The sequence below is a fragment of the Schistocerca cancellata genome, chromosome 7 (genome assembly GCF_023864275.1).
Source record: "Schistocerca cancellata isolate TAMUIC-IGC-003103 chromosome 7, iqSchCanc2.1, whole genome shotgun sequence".
NCBI classification, from domain to species: domain Eukaryota; kingdom Metazoa; phylum Arthropoda; class Insecta; order Orthoptera; family Acrididae; genus Schistocerca; species Schistocerca cancellata.
Genome location: NC_064632.1, coordinates 405,901,224 through 405,912,289, shown reverse-complemented (window position 1 = coordinate 405,912,289; position 11,066 = coordinate 405,901,224). Strand labels below are relative to the sequence as shown.

Below are 11,066 nucleotides of genomic sequence, written 5' to 3'. Positions count from 1 at the left end.
ATATATATTATTTCATTAAAATGCCTTTCTCGATCTCATCAGCAGGTTATGGTAATTTGCGATCTTGTGCAACACTGATACAAATGTTTTCTATTGCCAAGTGGGACAATCATGTCTGTACTATTATTTTACAAATTATGGCATTCATTTATCACATTTTGAGGACGCAGAATTAATGCGTTAAAAGATTTCCTTTACAATACTTGTATAACCACGCGGTCTTGTCCTCCGATGTTAATACTAGCCGGCTTATTCTAAAACTGTTTTGCACAGGAAGGTCGCACTGTAGTACCTCTTTAAAACAGTTGTGCAAAAGAAGTAGTGGATGATATCGAAAGAAATGACCAGGGATAGAAAAGCAACTGAAATCGCTCAACAAAGGGAGATTCACTGGGTCTGACAGGATACCAATACGATTCTACATAGACATAGAGTAGTAACAGTGTACCATAGGTCTTTGGAGGAGCGAAGTGTCCCTGATGTTTGGAAAAAATCCCAGGTCATTCTCGTTTTCAAGATGGGTCGTCGACCAGGAACACAAGACTACAGGCATGTTCTCCGACGTCAGTCTCTTCTAGACTTTGGGAACATGTTTCATGCTCACGTATTATGACGTTTCTGGAGGCAGAAAAATGAGATTGTGTGTTAACTGGAATAAAGGGAAAACTTTAAAGAGGTAAAAAAATTTGATGATATATATTCCAACTATACAGGGTGAGTCACCTAACATTACCGCTGGATATATTTCGTAAACCACATCAAATACTGACGAATCGATTCCACAGACCGAACGTGAGGCGAGGGGCTAGTGTAATTGTTTAATACAAACCACAAAAAAAAAGCACGGAAGTATGTTTTTTAACACAAACCTACGTTTTTTTAAATGGAACCCCGTTAATTTTGTTATCACATCTGAACATATAAACAAATACGTAATCAGTGCCGTTTGTTGCATTGTAAAATGTTAATTACATCCGGAGATATTGTAACCTAAAGTTGACGCTTGAGTACCACTCCTCCGCTGTTCGATCGTGTGTATCGGAGAGCACCGAATTACGTAGGGATCCAAAGGGAACGGTGATGGACCTTAGGAACAGAAGAGACTGGAACAGCACATTACGTCCACATGCTAACACCTTTTTATTGGTCTTTTTCACTGACGCATATGTACATTACCATGAGGGGTGAGGTACACGTACACAAGTGGTTTCCGTTTTCAATTACGGAGTGTAATAGAGTGTGACCCGATATGTCAGGCCAATAGATGTTCAATGTGGTGGCCATCATTTGCTGCACACAATTGCAATCTCTGGCGTAATGAATGTCGTACACGCCGCAGTACATCTGGTGTAATGTCGCCGGAGGCTGCCACAATACGTTGTTTCATATCCTCTGGGGTTGTAGGCAGATCACGGTACACATTCTCCTTTAACGTACTCCACAGAAAGAAGTCCAGAGGTGTAAGATCAGGAGAACGGGCTGGCCAATTTATGCGTCCTCCACGTCCTATGAAACGCCCGTCGAACATCCTGTCAAGGGTCAGCCTAGTGTTAATTGCGGAATGTGCAGGTGCACCATCATGCTGATACCACATACGTCGACGCGTTTCCAGTGGGACATTTTCGAGCAACGTTGGCAGATCATTCTGTAGAAACGCGATGTATGTTGCAGCTGTTTGGGCCCCTGCAATGAAGTACGGACCAATGAGGTGGTCGCCAATGATTCCGCACCATACATTTACAGTCCACGGTCGCTGTCGCTCTACCTGTCTGAGCCAGCGAGGATTGTCCACGGACCAGTAATGCATGTTCCGTAGATTCACTGCCCCGTGGTTTGTGAAACCCGCTTCATCGGTAAACAGGTAGAACTGCAACGCATTCTCTGTTAATGCCCATTGACAGAATTGCACTCGATGATTAAAGTCATCACCATGTAATTGCTGATGTAGCGACACATGAAACGGGTGAAAGCGGTGACGATGCAGTATGCGCATGACACTACTTTGACTCAGTCCACCGGCTCTCGCAATGTCCCGTGTACTCATGTGTGGGTTCATGGCAACAGCAGCTAACACACCAACTGCACCCGCTTCTCCTGTGACGGGCCTGTTACGGACCCGTTTGCGTGCTACGACCATACCTGGTGCATACAGTTGGCGGTAGATGTTTTGCAATGTGCGGCACGTTGGATGCTCTCTGTCCGGGTACCGTTCTGCATACACTCTGCAGGCTTCAGCTGCATTTCGTCGACACTCGCCATAGACGAGTATCATCTCCGTCTTTGCATAGTTCGAATACACCATGGTCACAGTTCCTACAACACTATACTATCACAGACGTCTGGTAACACGGTGTACTACAGTTGGTCTGCGTGCGGAGACGAATGCAGAATAACAATAGCAGCAAGCGCTACATGCGGCACTGCGACAGCTAGACCAAACCACAATAGTGCACTACAGCCACACTCGTAAACACGGTCGTCATCGAAAACATGTCCCTGCAGATGCTGCTCGCCGACCGTGGCCCGTGTTTGTTTACAATATCTCCGGATGTAATTAACATTTTACAATGGAACAAACGGCACTGATTACGTATTTGTTTATATGTTCAGATGTGCTAACAAAACTAACGTGGTTCCATTTAAAAAAACGTAGGTTTGTGTTAAAAAACATACTTCCGTGCATTTTTGTATGGTTTGTATTAAACAATTACACTAGCCCCTCTCCTCACTTTCGGTCTGTGGAATCGCTTCGTCAGTTTTTGATGTGGTTTACGAAATATATCCAGCGGTAACGTTAGGTGACTCACCTTGTATACAAGTCTTGCATATAAGACTTGTTTGTAAACAACATTTTTCATTTTGTTATCCGAGCATGCATGTACAATTTTTTCGAATTTCCTACTCGAGAGAAGCTATGTATAGTTGACCGTCAGAGAAGCAGGAATCTTTGAGGTCGATGCAACAATATCTTAAAATTTGTCCTTCCGATTTATTAATTTAAAACTGTAAGTTAATTTGATTGGAAACTGCTGTCCTTTAAATTTGAATTGCTTTTCAGTAGTGATCAGTGGAATTCTGGGGATAAGTAGTGTGTTTCCTTTACTTTACAGTCCTAAGTTGCTTCAATAGCTGTTTGTAAATCAAACTTGGCCGATTAGATAATTTTGGTGAGCTGAGATTTCTGAGTAGTATGATCGGAGATCCAGTTTTAATTCGAAGGCAGTGTAATGGTATTCCTGGTACTTGCAAAGAGTTTAGAAATTCCGTAGCGGAGGAATTCTCTTTTGAATATTAAAGTTGATGTCGTCAACAATATAATTTTTGTTGCCAAAATTTCCCTTTTAAACAGTCAGTCCGGATTCGTATGTTTGTGAACAATGTTTGGAAAAATTCGGTCGATGAGTTCGTTTTCAGCAGTGGCTATGTTTCAGAAATCACTCTTGAGTTTAATGAGGCCGGTTGTCTGGTAAAATCTGTTGAGCAAAATGTGCTGTTGTTTCGTCTTTTGATAGTTCAACTGTCGTATTTGAATGTGTGGCCAGATATGCGATTTTTAAAGCATGCATTGGTCTCGTCTGCTGTTGTTGACTTGGGGTTAACTCGAAGAGTTTGTCGAAAATCTCCTGGGAGTAAGAGTAGAGATCCCCCAATCACTTTAGAGTTTCCTCGCACGTCTTGTAATGTTCTGTTCATGGCTTCAAGTGATTTTTTATCTTCCATTGTCCTTTCGTCCCAGAAGATAATTTTAGCTTGCTGTAGAAGTTCACCCCGTCCAGATGCTATTGAGATTTTACATCCTGGGAATTGTTCTTCGGATATATTTAAAGATAGTTGTAGAGCGGAATGGGCACTTCGTCCTACAATGCCACTGCAAGTGAGATGTGTTGTTTAGTACATATTTCTGCCAGCAATAGATTTATTAGAAACGTTTTCCCGGCGCCACTTGTTGCGTCCAAGTAAATAATTCCACCAGTGTTGTTGTCGATCCGGTTCATAATAACGTTGTAAATTTCCTTTTTATTGAGGTGTGCTTTGCTGTGACTAATGTATTGAAGTAGTTCGTTGATGTAGCTATTTTACTTTTCCAAGTTTACCACACTGATAGCATCTTTTTATGGTGCTTCTATCCCAGGTTTTACTAATGTCTGGTTGTTAATTGCTAAACATTTATCTTCTAGGCGAATGAGTGTTTCCTCAAAGATATCGTCATTGAATTCGATGGTCAGTTCAGGTGAGCCCGTCTGATTTGGTGGAGTATATCATCAGTCAGTCTCGTTGAAGGAGCCCAATAGCTGTTTTGGATTCGATGGGTTATATGTTGTTAGAATTATGCCGCAGAAGTCTCTCATTTGTTCAGGTCTGGCTGTGAGTGAGGCTGCTCATACTGTAAACTCCTAATGGTTCTCATCTACCGGTAGTACTAAGCAACCGGCCGGAGTGGCCGAGCGGTTAAAGGCGCTACAGTCTGGAACCGCACGACCGCTACGGTCGCAGGTTCGAATCCTGCCTCGGGGATGGATGTGTGTGATGTCCTTAGGTTAGTTAGGTTTAAGTAGTTCTAAGTTCTAGGGGACTTATGACCACAGCAGTTGAGTCCCATAGTGCTCAGAGCCATTTTTAGTACTAATCATTGGCCTGCTTCTCTGTACGTCTGGTACAGGTAACCGTCAACTTTCTTAAGGTCTGTGAACCTTCTTGGTCCCTGTATTTCGTTTAGCAACACCCGCAGATAGAAACATTCAGCGTTTACATGATTTTATACTCGAACTCCTTCTTTTCAGCGTTGAAAAATTTTTCTTGTTGTGTTCTACGTATAATAGGTAGTGACGTCGACTTATAGTAATATTATTGCGAATGGATCCGTCTGTCACAGCTGGTAAAAAGCGGTTAATGTTGTGTTCTGAGGTAGTTCGCTTGAAATATTTTTGGCGGTGTTTTTTGTAATCTCTCTGTCCAGTCTCTGGCATTCTGCCAGATTATATGTAAATTGAAAGTGGGGAGGGTAAGAAAGGAAAAGAAACGGGAAAAATCACTATTGTCAGCTGTAATAGGACTTTACGCGTAATTGGCGGCGGTGAATGGAAATGTGTACCGGACCGGGAATCGAACTCTGGATCTCCTGCTTTTTAGGCAAGTGCGGTAAACACTGCGCTATCCAGGACACAAAGTTATCCCAACTACGCCGGCTATCTCGGCTCGCCTCACGGCCGATCCACACTCCAGTCGAGCGCCATATTCGCTCTTCCGAGATTCCCACAGGAGGTCGGACGTTTTTGTGCATCTGCAGTGAAGAAGGTGGATTAATTTCCCAGCTAGTCCTATCAGATTATATGAATGTGTGGTGTCTGTTCTTTTGGAAATGTCATGGTGATCACTCTCGTTGGTGGGAACACGTGCTTCATGCTCTCCGTCTGTTTCGTTCCTTCCTGTTCTCTTGTTTTCATCGTTTTCCTTTAGAACTGGCAAGAGCTTCTCCTCTCTCACGTTTGGCCCTTGTTCAACATTCCCACGCGAAGAAAAGTTTTGCATCACCTTGGTTCCGAGAGTTCCAGAACCTGTACAGCAAATTGGAATAGTGATCAACATAAACATCATTTCCGCCCTTTTTTTTCGCTCATGAAAACCGCACATTTCATGTTGTACCTCCAAACAGTGAGATCTTCAGAGGTAGTGGTCCAGATTGCTGTACACACCGTTACCTCTAGGACCCAGTAGCACGTCCTCTTGCATTGATGCATGCCTGTATTCGTCATGACATACTATCCACAAGTTCATCAAGGCACTGTTGGTTCAGATTGTCCCACTCATCAACGGTGATTCGGCGTAGGCCACTCGGAGGGGTTGGTCGGACACGTCGTCCATAAACAGCCCTTTTCAATCTATCCCAGGCATGTTCGATAGGGTTCATGTCTGGAGAACATGCTGGCCACTCTAGTCGAGCGATGTCGTTATCCTAAAGGAAGTCATTCACAAGATGTGCACGATGAGAGCGCAAATTGTCGTCCATGAAGACGATTGCCTCACCAACATGCTGCCGATACGGTTGCACTATCGGTCGAAGGATGGCATTCACGTATCGTACAGGCGTTACGACGCCTTCCATGACCACCATCGGCGTACGTCGGCCCCAACATAATGTCACCCCAAAACAGCAGGGAAGCTCCACCTTCCTGCACTCGCTGGAAAGTGTGTCTGAGGCGTTCAGCCTGACTGGGTTGCCTCCAAACACGTCTCCGAAGATTGTCTGGTTGAAGGCGCATGCGACACTCATCAGTGAAGAGAATGTGATGCCAATCCTGAGCGGTCCATTCGGCATGTTGTTGGGCCCATCTGTACCACGCTGCATGGTGTGTTGGTTGCAAAAGGTTTCATGCCGCTTCTATTTTTCCTTGCATGTCTACCAGGAGTTGTTGGAATATACGGCGAGTGTTGAGAACTTGATTGTATGTTTCGCTGCCTCTGATCATTGAACGGTAACATATAACTCCATGGAAGTGCCTTTTTTGTTTGTTTCTAGCTTGTGTTTTCATTGTCCCCAATTACGGTGGCGACTTCGTCTATCTGAGGTGCATTAAATCGTCGTTCGTATTCTGCACGTGGTATTTTGGTGGCTCCAATTACCATTTTATAGACATCAGAAATCATTCAGTCTAGTACTGCTTAGAATATATGTATCAGTTGATTGTATTCATTTAAGATCCTCTTTACACATCGGACTACTCGTGTCAGTCCATTGATATTTGGGCATCGTTGATCAGTTTCTGTTTCTTCATTCACGATGAAATATACTTGCAGCATTTTATGGTCTTCGTTGTGTAGTGGTATTAATGATCCCATATTGTCATAGATTTGTAGTTGGATGGAAAAAACATAATCGGTTTCATCTCTGTCTTGATCGAAGTGATAGCGAAAGTCATTTGGAAGCAGGCGTTGTACGCTTTTGTAATTTGAAAAAAAATTGTCTTGATTCTGGAGTTTCCCCGGTCAAGTAATGTAAATATTGCTGCGACAGAATCCTCGTGTTCTCTACTGAATTTTTTCGCGTTGCAGTATTGGCAGATGTTGTCCATTTTTCCATTTACGACGTGTTTGTGTATGAGTTTGTTGTTTTCTTTCGTCAAGTCGTTATGAAATGCTTCATTTGTTAGGTTGTACTGTTTACTCGTACGCTCCTCTCGTAGGATTATATTCTCATGGCTGACTTGTGTTCGCAGTGTTTTATTATAAGCCTGCCGCAGTGGCCGAGCAGTTCTAGGCGCTTCAGTCTGGAACCGCGCGACCGCTACGGTCGCAGGTTCGAATCCTGCCTCGGGCATGGATGTTTGTGATGTCCGTAGCTTAGTTAGGTTTAAGTAGTTCTACGTTCTAGGGGACTGATGACCTCAGAAGTTAAGTCCCATAGTACTCAGAGCCATTTCAACCATTTTTTGTATTATAAGATGTGTTGCAATTCTCGGTTCTTCAATCCGTTCATTTTGTTGTTCTTCGGTTGCTCTCCTTCTCAAGGTGCTCGTCTTTGTTCTGTGAAAGTTACGTTTTTCGCTCTCTTTGTTTCGTTTTTTCGCTGTCCGTTTTGTTTTCATCGTGTTCCTTCAGAGCTACCAAGATCTCCTCCTCTTTTACGTTTGGCCATTGTCCAAAAATATAAATCAGATTAACTGCTTTATTAACAAATACACTAGGTACATTTTTCATACTTTCTTTTCGATTTATGTTCAGTCACTGTATCACTTTGACTGCTCACACTTCCCTGTTTGTTTTTATTCAACCGCTGCACTACTTTTTCGGTTCCTCCTTTCCTCACTGATAACAAAATTGACGTTCGCACCCCTTGCTTTATATAACCCTAGCAATGGGTATCTCCAACAGTGCCGAATTCCAGAACACATCAAAAAGGCTTCGAATGGTCCACGATGTTTCAGAATATCCCAAAACATTCGAGAGTGCTCTGGAAAGTTGCACAAAGATGTCCCAGGATGTTCCAGAACATTCTGGAATCTTCCCGAGTGTCCCAGACTGCTCTCGAACATTTCAGAAGATCCTGGATCATTGTGGGACATTCCGGAACATTCTGAAATGTTTTGGAATGTTTTAGAATAGTGTAAAATGTTGTAGGATGTTTTCGAATACTCTGGAATGTTCCACAAATTTGTAGAGGGAGAAACTTCCCAACCCCTATATCTTCAAAAACTCGGCCTTCAGGTAAAAACGGGACCCTTCTTCACGGATAGAGGGCTGCCACACCATGTAACTCCATTATCGTACTGGAAATGGTTTCTGAGCGTTACACATATTTCTATAATATATATTGACGATTGCGCCTTGCAGAACAGTGACTGAAAGCAGTACTTCCATAAAATACCTAGGTATATGGGTACGGAGCGAGTTCAAAATGCCAGATTGAGATTCTTTGAAAGAATCTTCGGGAAATGTACTCCGTCAACAATGAAAGTATTGATGAAGGTTTCTCGGGTTTCCAGCCGGGTGGTAGCGTTGATGTATCGCGACGTTTCGGGAGGTGTCATACTACCCATCTTCTGGCGAAGTGTCGAGATTCGCCGCTCTCCACGAATCTCGACACTTCGCCAGAAGATGGGTTGTATGACACTTCCGGAAACATCGCGAGATATCAACGCTACCACCCGGCTGGAGACCCGAGAAACCTTCATCGACAGTTTACGCCGGAAAAGCCTAGTCAGATAAACAATGAAAGTAGCCCGAAAAACACTCGTTCGAGTAATACTTGAATATTGATCGTCAATATGGGATGAATACCGAATCGGACTGATGGAGGAAATCGAGAAGAAGAAAAAAGAGCGGCGCGTTTCGTTACAGGCTCATTTAGTAAACAAGAACGCGTCACAGAGGCGATCAACTAACTCCATTGGCAGACGCTACAAGAGAGACATTCTGAATGACGTTGTGGTGTATTGTTAAAGTTCTGAGAGCGGACGTTCCTAGAAGAGTCAACAAATGTATTGCATCCTCCTACGCATATCTGAGCCGGCCACTGTGACCGAGCGGTTCCAGGCGCTTCAGTCCGGAACCGCGCTGCTGCTACGGTCTCAGGTTCGAATCCTGCCTCCGGCATGGCTGTGTGTGATGTCCTTAGGTTAGATAGGTGTAAGTAGTTCTAAGTGTAGGGGACTGATGACCACAGATGTTAAGTCCCATAGTGCTTAGAGCCATTTGAACAATTTTGAACGCATATCTGGCGAAAGGCCCATCAAGATCAAATTGGAGAGATTCGAGCCCCCACGGAGGCTTACCAGCAATCGTTCTTCCCGCACAGTGTTAGCGATTGGAACAGGAAAAGTGGGAAGTGACAGTGGTACAAAAAGTACCCTCAGCGACGCACCGGAAGGTGAATTGCGGAGAACAGCCGTAGATGTCCATGTAGATCACGTGCTGAGTGCATGTGCTGTAGTCTTTCGTAGGGCAATTTAAGACTGTTTCCCTGCTAGACAGATCACAAGTGCCCTACGTCAGTTGGTTCATCTCGACTTCACCCACACCACTGTGGGTTTTTTGTTTACTACTTTGTCTCATATAACGCCAATATATGTGTGTGAAATCTTATGGGACTTAACTGCTAAGGTCATCAGTCACTAAGCTTACACACTACTTAACCTGAATTATCCTGAGAACACACACACACACACCCATGCCCGAGGGAGGACTCGAACCTCCTCTGGGACCACAGTCCGTGACTGCAGCGCCTGAGACCGCTCGGTTAATCCCACGCGGCAACGCCAATAAACCGTTATCGTTGACGCTCTGTGGAGGGCGCAAGGTTAGTGGAAAGAACATTCGCTAAGCTGTACATGGCAACCTGCAACGTCAGCGTGCAATGTCTGGCTATTACAAATAACCCCTCTCATCGTGTTTTCGGAAGTAATTACGAGTGGAGGTATTGCTCAGTCCTCGAAAGGCAGCAGTTGCTGTCCGGCACACACTTGTCTTAAGAGCGTACACTCACAGCGACACGCTCACTCTGGTTCGGTCCTGTTAATGGGATGGCTTCGCCTCCCTCGCCTGCGCCGCGGCTGACATTTGACCCGCTGCCTAATACCGCGCTCGGCCACTCAGCCGGCCTCACACTGACGTCGCTCTTGCAGATGGCCGCCCAGAGCGCTCGCCTCGCAGTTCTTCCGGCAGGACGACCCGCGACACGGCGACGGGTCGCGGCATATTTCGCAACCCGTCCTGGCGACGCAGGACGTTCAACTTTGCCACTCCCCTGGCAACGGCTGTGCGCCAACCGCAGGTCCCAGGTCACCAACGGCGGTGTCGTACAATGCGTTACATACATAGGTAATCGATATTGCCGAAGTAGGCTCCTCGATGATTCTTACTCCGCTAGCGACGCTTTGAACATCGCTACTAATGTAGAACCTCCAAGTCACCAATCAACGAAGACATCCAGGACATTACTACACTGAAGAGTCAAACTAACTGGTACCACTCCATTCCGTCTACATGCCACAAGTGGCCCATCGGGACCACCCGATCGCCGTGTCATCCTCAAAGGAGGATGCAGATAGGAGGGGCGTGGGGTCAGCACACCGCTCTCCCGGTCATAATGATGGTATTCTTGACCGAAGCCGCTACTATTCGGTCGAGTAGCTCCTCAATTGGCATCACGAGGCTGAGTGCACCCCGAAAAATGGCAACAGCGCATGGCGGCCTGGATGGTCACCCATCCAAGTGCCGACCACGCCCGACAGCGCTTAACTTCGGTGATCTAACGGGAACCGGTGAAACCACTGCGGCAAGGCCGTTGCCTTAAACTAGCTGACTGGTACGCCTGAATAATATCGTGTAGGGCCCCCTCGAGCATGCAGAAGTGCCGCAATACGAAGTGGCATGGACTCGACTAATGTCTGAAGACACCACGAATCCTGCAGGGCTGTCCATAAATCCGTAAGAGTACGAGGGGCAGCAGATCTCTTCTGAACAGCATATTGCAAGGCATCCCACATATGCTCAACACTGTTCCTAACTGGGGAGTTTGGAGGCCAGCGGAGGTGTTTAAACTCAGAAGAGTTTTCCTGTAGCCACTCTGT

The 11,066-nt window shown here is 45.2% G+C and overlaps 1 pseudogene; it reads right to left on the bottom strand.

Annotated features, from left to right (window-relative positions):
• Nucleotides 1–10,667: 10,667 nt before the first annotated feature.
• Nucleotides 10,668–10,785, bottom strand: LOC126093092 (5S ribosomal RNA; annotated as a pseudogene).
• Nucleotides 10,786–11,066: the final 281 nt, after the last annotated feature.